At 39.3% G+C, this 12,228-nt stretch overlaps 1 protein-coding gene across 11 annotated transcripts in view; it reads right to left on the reverse strand.

Annotated features, from left to right (window-relative positions):
• The window catches only part of SLC16A7 (solute carrier family 16 member 7), a 724,207-nt gene that overhangs the window by 610,071 nt on the left and 101,908 nt on the right, over positions 1-12,228 (reverse strand). For 7 of the 11 annotated variants that reach the window (XM_048217844.2, XM_048217842.2, XM_057316176.1 and 4 more), the window contains one exon: positions 2,194-2,250. The exons of the other annotated variants lie outside the window; for them this stretch is intronic. The gene's annotated coding sequence lies outside the window, so the exon portion shown is untranslated. The remainder of the gene's footprint in view (positions 1-2,193; positions 2,251-12,228) is intronic. 11 annotated transcript variants of the gene reach the window in all.

Genomic DNA, 12,228 nt, shown 5'->3' on the forward strand with positions numbered 1-12,228 from the left:
AAAACAAAACAAAGAAACAAACAAAAACAGTGTGCCAATGAAGATGGGGAAACTGTCCTCTTGTCAACAGTCTAGTGAGGGAGATATTTAAGAACAGATTTATAATTTAAGGCTGAGATAATGCCCCTGGGATGCATGGGTGAGAATGACAGGGACAAGGATTTCCCCGGATGATGAACACGGAGGAAGGTTAGGGTAGGCAATCAGGAAGGATGCTCATATGTGAGAATGATCTATGGGATGAAATATGAACTGAATTGTGATTGGTGAAAACAGGAATAAGAGGATTTGTTTGTGCTTCCTGTGAGGGAATGAGCCAGAAGGGGAAAGAGAATGAAATGGTGAGGAAGAGATACTGTTTCCCTTCATGATGGGTAAACATGGGAGGAGACTGAGTGTCACCAGCTGTTTGCATGGAGAGACCTATATTTGTGAGACTGGCGTTTGCTGCCAAGAAATGAATAAAAGGTAGTGGGTCCCAGAGCAATATATAGGTGATCTGTTTTGAAAAATGTAAAAGTAAATGCAGCTTGCCTGGACAAGAATGTTAGCAACAGGGCTTCACCAAAAACCATGAGCTTTGGGAAGGAGAGTTTAAAGACAACAACCTGAAAAAGGATTTTTCTTTACCTGACAAATGCTTCAAACCTTTGTGAGTAACCCAGAATTTTCAATAAGCCCTATTGATATAAGGAATGAGTCACTCTTGCCTAATAAGTAAAAAGAATGAAGTTTTAGAAACGCAATCGGCCTTCCCCAGCTCAAATGGTTGATTTCACAACTTAAAGTTTAACATTAAACAAATATAACTCGAGTCACAATGCAACGATGATTGATGTTTTTCATCAACATCCAATTATCATTCCATCAGGCACTGTTGTCTGGGCCAAGTAAAACATAGAGTATGCATCTAGAAAGGGTTATTCCTATACCTTTCCAAAATAACTAGCAGGATACAACTACACTTACTGCATCTCTGACTTGTTAGATCATGTCACAGAGAACCTCTACAAGTGAATTTGGGTGTTGTGTTATCACCTGTGCTTTCCAACGAATATTAATTGCTTTTGCTATTTGAAGTTAAAAAGAAAACACCTTTCATTTCTTTAAGTTATTCCATTAGAACACACTGTATCTGCATGCTCTTTGTCTTTTGTTAGCTGTGAAGGCAGCCACTTAGGTACTGAGCACGATGTCAGGCTGTGGTGTGAGGTCTTGCAGGAGGTGGCTGCGAACTGAAGGGATTTCAGAAAAACAAAAACAAAATAAAAACATCCCTTTGACAGGGCTTCAAAGGAAGCCATCACATTCAGGAACAGCTCTTCAAGAAAACACAATCACTTCCCATTTTGTTCTGGGCTAAGCCAGTGGTTCAAAAGAGGAATGATGGATGGCTTGGAGGCCACTGTAGTAAAAATGCCTCACGTTCACAGGGATGCCTTTTGTCCCAGATCACTTTGCAAGCAGCTCCCTCGAAGAGGCAGGAAGCTTTCTCACCACTTCTGCAACTATTCTCCTCTGGGGAGGCAGCAACAGCTGCTTCACCATCAGCAGTTACTTGCTGAGGAACACAAAGAATGCATCTTCTTTCTGAAACTGCAGGGAGGGCTGAGCATTGAAATGTAATTAATTGCTTAAATTGGAATTTGGCCAGAACCCCAAGGCTAACAACGTACACTTGCAGGGGAGAAAAGAAAAGCTTTAATGAACTTAGAAAGAAGATATCTAAAAATTGTATCAAAACAGACAACACAACATATCCTGCCGTGGCTTACTTCAGCAGGGAATGACTTGACGGGAGGAGGGAGGGAAAGAGGCTGGGTCTCTTGGAATTCTAGCTATCCACAGTGTGAATGAAATCACTCCAATGACTTTGCCCCATTTCTAAAAACTTGCCTCCACCTAGAATGACAATTAGGAAACAGATCGGGCTTGAATTTATTATTAATTTAATCTTAATTTCAGTAAAAATGGACAACTTCCTACTAAGGACATGAGTTCCTATTTAAGTGGCCTCTTCCAAAGCTCATGAAGAATCTGGAAGAATGTCAGAGCAGCACTCAGAGGCTTGAACCTTAGCCCTCGCCAGGTTAATCTCCCCTTATCATAGAGGCCCACTGTGCACAGTAACCGAGAACACAGGGAAATGGGCATCTAGCCATGGAAATTCAAATTGAATTCAATCCAGCCAACCTTTGTGGGCCAAGTGGGTGCCAAGAGCTGCACAGCATCATAAAGTGTATCCCAGATCTAAAAAAAAAAAAAAAAAAAAATGTTAATGGGCAACTCAGGGCTTTGGAAGAAAGTAGAGGAAAAAGAGACCGCTGGTCTTTGACTCGAAACCCAGAGCATTAGAGGGAACCCAATATTAAGAGCACTGACTACTCTAAAGAAATGGGCTTAGAAAGCACAGCCAGATGCACCAGATATACCACACAACGTCCAGAATTGGTGTTTCTGAATGGGCAGGACGTGATAGCTGCCAAGTGAGATAGTGATTTCCTAATGGGTGGACATGGCCTATGACAGAGGATCCAGGGCAGGAGACAGCAGACAAGAACCTTGGAGATCATCATTCAGCCTTTCAACAAACACGTATTGGGTGTCTACTATGTTATCGATGTTATGTTTGACGTTAAGGTTCAACGATCAACATGATGGACACTGCAATCTGGAAACCTAGTTCACAGGCAACAGAAAGCCAGCAAGGGATCTGTATTCATGGGCCAGGCTCTAGCTCTCCTTGGCAGGAAAATCAGAGGCCAACATTCAGATCAGACTTCCCCACTCAAGACAATGACGGAATACAAATAAGTAACTAGGAGACATGACAATCAGAGTCTACTAAACAAGTATTTTTCAAAGTTTCACAAAGCCATGAAATACTCTCGCACTGGTAAAAAGCAGAGAGGAGAAGGAGGTCTTCATTCTGACCAGTATATCTACATGTTTTCCTCTGGCCTCCTTGTAAACAAACCTATTTTGTCCTAGTTGAAGAATAAATTATCTCATGCAGGGATTAAACTATAAAAGTAATATCATGCTCTAATTCAAAGATACTTCATTTGTTCTATAAGCCCCTGCTATGTATTGGCACTGTGCCAGGTCTTTTAGATGACAGGAGGAACATAAGACAAATCCTGGCCTCAAGGAACTTGTAGTCAACAGGAGAAGACAGACAAGCAGACTACCTATCACGAAACAATATAATAAATGCCTTAATTGCCATTTCTCCCTCCACTTGCATCTTACTGGGATTGTGGTTCAGCAGACTCAAGATGGAATTTAGGTGCTAGAGGCCAGAAAATCATCACAGAGTTGAACTGAGGCAGAAAGATCCACTTCAGAGTGAAACTGAGTCAAAATTCTTCAAGAGATTCAAAGGCTAAGAGAGATTCTAAGATGAGGCGACAAGTCCAAAACCTGTACTACTGCATGGATCTAGAATGAAGGAGAGCTTTCTCTGTGATAGTGGCAGAGAAGAACACTGCTCAAAAAGTGAAAATACAGCTTATCGATCTCTGGCTTTATAGGGAGAGGGAGGCCAGGCAAGTTTCCAAAAGTCAGTATGGGATAGAATAAAGGCAAATGTATAAAGATCTGAGAACAGAAAGGGTGAGGGTGGGGCTTCAGTTGTGGTGCAGCAGGAGATGCAAGGGAGAGTGGGTCTGCAGAGATATTAATAGAAGGAGTGATTGATTCTCTAAGAATGAGCAGGAGTTAACCAGATGTAGCAAAGAACATTCCAGAAAGAGGCACCCCCCCCCCCAAGAAAAGACATGGCAGCTTCTGAGACCCTGTCACAGTTGGCTTGACGGCTGGATTCGTCGGAACAGCTGCAGGAGATGAGGCAGAAGTCAGATCAATGTTATTTTCATCTTAACTCTTTAATGGAAGAGATATATGAAGAAAATGTTCCTGTTTACATTCTTTGGATAGCTGACCTATAAATCACAAACTTATAGATTCAGGGATATTGTAGAAAACTACCCAATAAAAATTATTTTTATTGACTCCCTCAAAAATTAGTTTCTATTTAGCCCTCCATAAGTCAATTAGAATTATTTGTGTCTTGCTAACAGTTCAATTTCTCCTTCCTTTCTTAGGAAAGCACTAAATCTGCTTTGTTCAGTTAAAAATGAACACAGCCATTTTCATGCCTCCTGATGAAATTACAGCCCCTTATATGATCCTGGTACTTAATCACTGTTAAATATAAATTTAACTGCTGAGGGTTTAAGTTGCCTGGCTTTTATTTTCAGGTCTTCAACCTCTCATATATTTATTTTCTCAGATTTCCTGACTTAGAAATTACATGGGATAGAATTAGTCATTAGCCACAAATTGAAGATTTGCCACAAGATACTTCAGTCCTTTGTAGGCTAACATTCCGTTGCTGGCTATTTATGGGATTAATCTTTAAACTAAACAATTCAACATGAGGTGGCACTTGGTTTCTGTCCCTTTGTTTAAAAAATTATTTGGGTGCTTGTTGTGGTGATGTATAAAATACTGTTCTTAATTACAAAAATTCCATCTCTGGATCAGTCTGTCCCCAGATAACATTAGTTTCATCTCTATGCACGTTCATTTAAACATCTCCAAATGCACGACCATAAAATTACTGATTAAACTTTTGGAACAAGCAGCTGAGATCATTTGGTGCTAATAGTAGCCAAGGCAGAGATTTGTGTTATACAGGCAGGAAACTGTGAGCACTTTTATCAGGCCTATTTATTGTTCAGCTTAGTTTATAGTCTTTATTCTGGGTGAATTAATAATAATCTTTTAGAATGACAGAGCACCTTTCTTATGAGAACACAAAGCATTCTCTCATACCTTCTCTAATTCATTTTGCAACATCACTGTAAAGCAGGAAGGGTCAGGTATTCAGACAGGAAACTAAAGCAGACGCTAAATGACTTTCCCCGGGACATATGGTTAGCCACAGACAGAGCCTTAACAAGAATGTGAGTCCCTTGACATCAAGGTCAGTGTTGATGCCATCAGAGTGGTGGTTCTCAAAGGATGATCTGTGAAGGCTCTCAGCTTATCCACAGGCTGGGGGCTATGAAGTTAGTCAGCTGCCATGCCTAACACATTTCCACTCACTGTTACTGTTAATTCTATACAATGAATGTCTGGGATGTGACAATAGCTATAATGTTGCTGGTGTGAAGGTTTCCATCTTGCAAAAACATATAAATACAGTCCTTTCTCTGAAACTTTCTTCTTGGGATACTATTCTACTATTCCAATTCCTTTCTTCCTTCCTTCCTTCCTTCCTTCCTTCCTTCCTTCCTTCCTTCCTTCCTTCCTCTTTCTCTCTCTCTGTCTGTCTCTCTCTCTCTCTCTGTCTCTCTTTCTCTCTTGCTTTCCCTCTTTCTCTCTCTGTCTTTCTTCCTTTCCTCCATCAAGCATAGGACTGAGACATGCAGACTGCGATGTTGGCACATCTTCAAACTAATAATTTAAATATTTCACACTATTTAGTGTGGAATGGGAGACACTGATTTTCTATTAGTAAAAACATTCTAGGAAAACAGATACACTTAATAATTCACTTCACCTGACTGACATGGGTTTAGTTCTTGTTCTCCAGTTTTATTTTTGTGATAATTGTCCAAATCAGATGACTTCTTAGGAAACATACTAAAGAATTTGAGATTTAGACAATAAAATAAATTATTTGTTCCTAGTAAACAACACCACACCCATGCATTATTCAGTTTCAGAATTCAGCTGACTATAACTGCTGATATGTGTGCTAGGAAAGTACTAAAACAAAACAAAACCAAAAAAAGAGACCAATCACAATATATGAGGGTCAAGTTCTAATTTTTCACTGGAGGGCACAATTCCCTTTGGTAGGGGGAGAGTGGGACCAGTTTTCATTTTGCTAGTTATGTAAAGAGCCCTGTGTAGCACCTTGAAATCACTGACACCATATTTCTGATTTTTTTCATAGATCTGTACATCTGCAGCCCCAACATTTTTCAGAGCTCCAGGCTCGCTTTCTGATTACCTGACTGAGAAATCTTTGTGGAAGTCACTTCTCTGCATCAAGCTCTGTAGGTGCAAATCAACTCAGCATCTCTCTTCCAAAGCTTGACTGTCGGCTGATGTCATGAGACTCAAAAATATTTCTTTCCCTGAAATTTCCTTCTGCATTTCTATGATCACTAACCTTAATTTGTTTACTCATTCATTCAACAGTTCATTCAAGAATCCCGATCAAAAATCACGATTTTAGTCACTGGGAAACCAGAGAACCTCAGGAAATTGCCTAATGAGCAATGATAGTTATAATCCAAAAATTATAATTATTACAGTGCTACACCCTAGCTCTGTTACCTCTTCCCTGAACAAATGCAATAATCCTTTAGAGGTTCCTTTTCTCCTGCCTCAATCTGTCTATCCTGTTCCTCCCCTTAATCGATTCTATTCATCTCTATAAAACAGATTACTTTTCTTAAATCCTCATCTCAAAAACAGTCTGTGAATTTCCACAGCCAATGAAATAGCTCATATTATGGTCTTCTGCAATTCTGCAGGGTACGTAGAGAACAGAGCCCTCACTTGCACCTGGGGGAGCCGGGTTTAAGACTGATCCCTACCAGTATGAGGGTGACGGTACCATTTACTACCCTGTGCTTAAGTGGCCTCACTTGTGGGGCACCTGGGTGGCTCAGTCGTTAAGCGTCTGCCTTTAGCTCAGGGCGTGATCCTGACGTTCTGGGATCGAGCCCTACATCAGGCTCCTCTGCTGAAAGCCTGCTTCTTCCTCTCCCACTCCCCCTGCTTGTGTTCCCTCTCTCGCTGGCTGTCTCTCTCTCTCTGTCAAATAAATAAATAAAATCTTTAAAAAGAAAAAAAAGAGGCCTCACTTGTAAAATGAGATGACCAGATTAAACATATATACATTTCTAATATCCTTTCTGATTCTGAAACTTTATGCTTCAGTCAATGTAGATCTGCTCCAGCTATAGACAACTTGTTTTCCCAAGCAGGCCCTGTTCCTCTGCTCCAGTGTCCTGACTAAAATGTCCTTCTTTACTCTTCTTTTTCAGTTCCACTAAAAACCATGCACTTCCTTTATGGTTTTGTTCAAATGTCACCTCTTAATCCTCTGACTATAAGTGAGATCCTTTTTTGAACTCCCCTATGCCTTTGTACCTACCACTTTCTTAAAATTACCAAGTATTCTATACTTAAAGTGACTTTACAGTTCACACATTCTAAGTCAGATGTGAAGAAATGTAGTTTTAATCACAAGCCTCTGTTTCTCTGTATAGCAATGGAAAAAAAATACCCATTCTAGGTAGCATAGTCGATTTTTGTTTGACACTTAGTTTCTTGCAATTTACTTGGTCTATTTTGAGGAACATGAGTTCTCAGTTATGCCCCAGCCCTGTATCTTCTCTTTTCTCCCAAGGCAGCTTCTCAGCATCAAGAGTCCTAGAAAACATCCTGGTGGCAGGGCTGGGAGACCGGGGCACGTGTACGGTCCTCAGTTCCTCACTGGTCCCACAGTGTTCAAATCGTGATTTACTCTTCTCTTTATCCTGTATTACAACTTAGCCTTAGCAATTTTTAAATCTTCTGCCAGATTTTTATATTGATTTATTAGACGTTGATTATTCTCTTTTTTCTTATAAAAGAGAGAAGGAAAGCAGGTACACAGAACAGAAGTGTTTAGGAAATGGAATTAAACTCTATATTTTATAGGTAGAAATTATGAATATTTATCACAGAAGATAAATTTGAAAATTAGGAAAAATTTCACTAGGATTGAATGAATTACAGTGTTTATATGATATTGAGGGTTTTTAAAAGCCAATATAATCTTAAATCATATTTACAAAGCATCATATCCAGGCCTTAGAAAGTTTATCAATTAAATTTGTATGCAAGTTAGAAAAAAGTATGCTACATTGCTTTAAGCAAAAAGGATCTTGTTTTCTCAGGCAACAAGCACTGTGGTGATGGCAGTCCATGGAGGGCAGTCTAGCTCAATGATAGAATCTAAGAACCGGGCTCCTTTTATTCTCCAGCACCAGCATCCTTGCAACATCCTCATATTTGCATGAGGGATGCTATCCTTCCAGACATCTTGTCCTCATCCTAGACAAGATAAAAGATGCTTCTCCTAGAGGATTTTTGCCTGTTCATTCGGAAGAAATGTTCTTCCTAGAGACTTCTAGCTACATAACATTAGCTAAGGATATTCTACAAGTCCTCCCCACCTTCTCGTACCTGAGAGAAACAGGGAGAGTGAATGCTTTAATTTTCTTGCCTCTGTAGTCAAGAGACACAAGGAGAAAAGAAGCGTGTGAAGCAATAGCCTGTCTGGTTTTTGTACTGGTCAGAATATATCTCAGATAGGGTGCTCAGTTGAGCACCTTATTTAACAAGAAACAGATGATCAAACAGTGTTGCTGAAGAGAGAAATATTTAACCCAAAGAAGAGGAAGCTGCATAAAACAGCAATGCTGATCTTGAAATGTTTGAAAAGATATCATGAGATTTGTTTTGTGTTGTTCAAAAAGGTGGATCCAGAATCAAAGGGTGAATCTTACTGGAGAGCATTTTATCTCAGAGCACCCTCATTTTCACGAAAAACAAACTTGATCAAATCATATTAAGAAAAAATTAGTCAATAATGATCACACAAAAGAACATCGTGGAGCACGAGGTATAGCGGGTATCACAGGATCTCAAAGCCATCAAGCAGCAGCTCTCTTCCTCTCTCCCATTTTGCACGTTTGCAGCATTGATCTCTCTCCATATAGAAGTTCTCTGCTAAACCATCTTTTTTGCTCATGGCCCAATCTTTCTGCTCATGACCCACCTAAAGTATTTCAAAAGGATGAATTCCTACACCTTTAAAAGTTGCTTTCTGGTCTCAACTCTAAATTTCTGAAGAGGAAAATATTTCCCTGGACCAGCAAAAGTCATATGTCCACCCTGGTTCTATCAAGTGTAAACAAAAAAAATATGTATACATGAAACATAGGGCTATCGTTATTTAAACTTTGACAAGACAAATTCTCTAAGAAGACTTGTAGATAGAAAAGAAGCCATGAGCATATCAAGTAAATATTCCAGTGTCCGCCCCTGCCATTCACCCTACTCGCTACTGTCAGATTACCCTTTCTGAAAGACAGTTCCATTTACATCGTGTATCCACCTATTTACAAACTTTCAATGACTAGATGTCTATAAAATACTGCCTGGCACTCAAGGTCCTTCACAATGTAATCCCAATGCACTTTCCTCATTTAATTTTTTACAATTCCCCTTTTTTTTTGCGCTAAGTAGAGCTATTTTATCCTTTCCCCTATACATGCTGGCTTGCCCAGGACAGTCCAAGTTTGGTCTGTTGCTTAGGTGTAAGTATGAAAAGTGACCCCTTTTACTTTCCAATATGTCCTGATCTAGATGACAAAGGAATGCTCCCTCTATGTAGAGACCCAACCCCTTATCAACTTTAAACTCCCAATGTCCAACTGTTCCTCAACATCCAGAAAAAAATACCAACTTACTTTTACATAAAGCCTCTTCTGACTTAATAAGGTCAAAATACCACCTTCCTCTTAACTCCTATTGTATTTTATTTGCTTTTTATTATACTTGACACTTCCTATATTTTATTGCAATCGAAACTTCTTATTGTCCTCGTGTTCACTTGAAGAACTTAGATTATTTATTACATGATTATCTTGTTTTGGTTAGGAGGTAAATCCAAGGAATGTGTTCAGCAAATCTAAGTGGTTATCACACTGCAGAAATGCAGTAAGAAAAGCAATGCTAAGAAAACACAATTGTATGGATGAGTGGAATCAACTAAAAACCAAATTTTAACATCAACTCAGTGGCTGCTATAGAAAACTGAAACAACATCCCCCCCCGCCCCCCCCCCCCCCCCCCCCCGCCAACACACACTTTTCTTGTTACTTTCACTGTCAACTTCCTATTAGCTTGGGAGAATGGCTGACACATCAGCTAACACAACAGAGGTGGCTGGGCTGGGCATGGTAGTAATTCTGGGTGCAGTTCTTGCAAACAACCACCTCAGACTCTCTTACCTTTATTTACAACCCCCTTTCTGGTGCCGGGTTCTAAAGGCTTAGGGTAGGGGACTGCAGGGCAGAAAGGTCTGACTGGAGTTAAACCCCAGCTTTGTCACCTCTAGCTCTATGTCCAGAGCAAGTTACTTATTCTCTGGAAGCCTCAGTTTTCTCACTCATAAAATAGAGCATGACCATGCAGATACCATAGGGATCCCACAGGTTCCTAAAATAGATAGCATGTATAATCTGCTTTGCACAGTATGATTCTATAATTATATTTTTATCATCATTTGGTTCAAATTCCATGAAACATGTATCCCTGGGAGTGCTGATTGCCAGGGTTTCATAAGCCATAAATACATTAAGCATTGCTGATAGTTGGAGAAAATAATGTCTCACATGCATAAATGCCATTATTTTTTAAAATATTAAATTTGGTAAAATCAGAAATATAAAAGTATTTTGAATACAGTTAATATTTATTATTATTTTCTTTATCAATATAGACTAATAATGTTAACTGTATCAGATGACTGGCCAGGAGATTTCAAAGGTTAAAAGTGACTCCATTTTTGAAAAGGGTAGTAGTTCCTACATTCACTAGAAGGGTTTTCCAGTTCTCAATGGACCCATTTAAAGGAGAACATGCATTTAGCTGGTCTCTATGACCAGCTATTCTCCATGATATACACGGCTGGCTCCACTGGCTCCAGCAGGGCTGGACATCGAGGCTGGGCCAGCACCTGTGTCCAAGTGTTCCAGAATCTTATACAGGATGTGAGAGTGGGAACTGCTTGGGCATGAATTGTGACACAGGAACTGAAAGTGTAATTAGGCAAAGAGACTCTAGGAAGTGCCAAGTCCAATTCCCAGATGCTTATGTAAATGTGCTGTCAATTAAAGGTTGTGGGGCAGGAAAGGAAAGTTGAGGTACAAACTCAAGGAAATGCAGCTTAGGGGATCCGGGAGAGACAGTGTTCAAAGTAGAGGCTATGATGTGTGGCAGGGAGTCATCCCTGGCCTGCCTCAAGTGTCTGTCTAGTGGAGGTCAAAGCACCTGAAATCTCAATGGATGAGTGAACACGGATTCTCTACTACAGCCAACCATGCCGTGTCTTTCATAAAAACATGTTCTATCCTTGACTTGAGCATCAGCACTTGATGTACTGTAAGTAAAGTCTGACTCAAATTATATCCCACATAACATCTAGTAGAGTGTCTTGCACATATTAGGTGCTCAAGACATATCTGCTAATTATTAGCACTGCTCAGCACTGGAGCAGGCTGGCTTCTCTGATGGTAAACATTACATCCCTGGAGATATTTAAGCAATGTCTCATTAACAACTGTGTACTGCAAATTAGAAAAGGTTTAATAAAACATCTGTTAGGCCATAGAAGAACTGGACTTGAAGACATCTAGAATTGCTTCCAAACCCAAGAATCAATGATTCTATATCCTGAGGTTAACATCTATAGTTTCATGACAATGAAAATTTTGACTCAGAGTGATTAAATGGACAGTATTTTTGACAATAGAATGCAAGCAATAATCTGGAAAGATTTTTTTTTCTAAATTTCCTATGGATTTAAAAAATTGTACAATTGCAAATGCTCATTTGAATATAATTAAATAGTCTTCTTTCCCTAGTTACTAGTATGTGCCAGAGTGTCATAATTACATGAGTAATTATGAAAGGAAAATGTACTCCTTCAAAATCAAATTTACTTCATTCCTCTTAGTGAAAATGTGTTGGTGAACCTACAAAAATTATTATAGATACAGAGAAGATTTTTAGGGGAAAAGACATTAACATAGGGCAGGGAGAAAAGAAGAAAATCACATAATAGAAGGAAAAATTATATAATAATACTCCATACATGAAAATGCCTGTTCTCATTTCCATAGAAATAATAGAAGAATGCACAAAAATCTGTTCACCATCCATGGAGGTCCAAGTATTTGAAGATGTTTTATGCACTTTGCCTTTTTATTGTACTCTGATTTTGGTTAGTTTATGGCTCTGCTTCAAGTTTACTTTTATGGAGATTAATGCAATTTATACAGTATATTTTATTTTATGATACACTTAACAATAAGTGGGTAGTAATTAAGGCTGTTTGAGATCGAGGAAAAATGCCCAGGAACTAAATAC

This window comes from Ursus arctos, unplaced genomic scaffold (genome assembly GCF_023065955.2).
Source record: "Ursus arctos isolate Adak ecotype North America unplaced genomic scaffold, UrsArc2.0 scaffold_21, whole genome shotgun sequence".
NCBI classification, from domain to species: Eukaryota; Metazoa; Chordata; class Mammalia; order Carnivora; family Ursidae; genus Ursus; species Ursus arctos.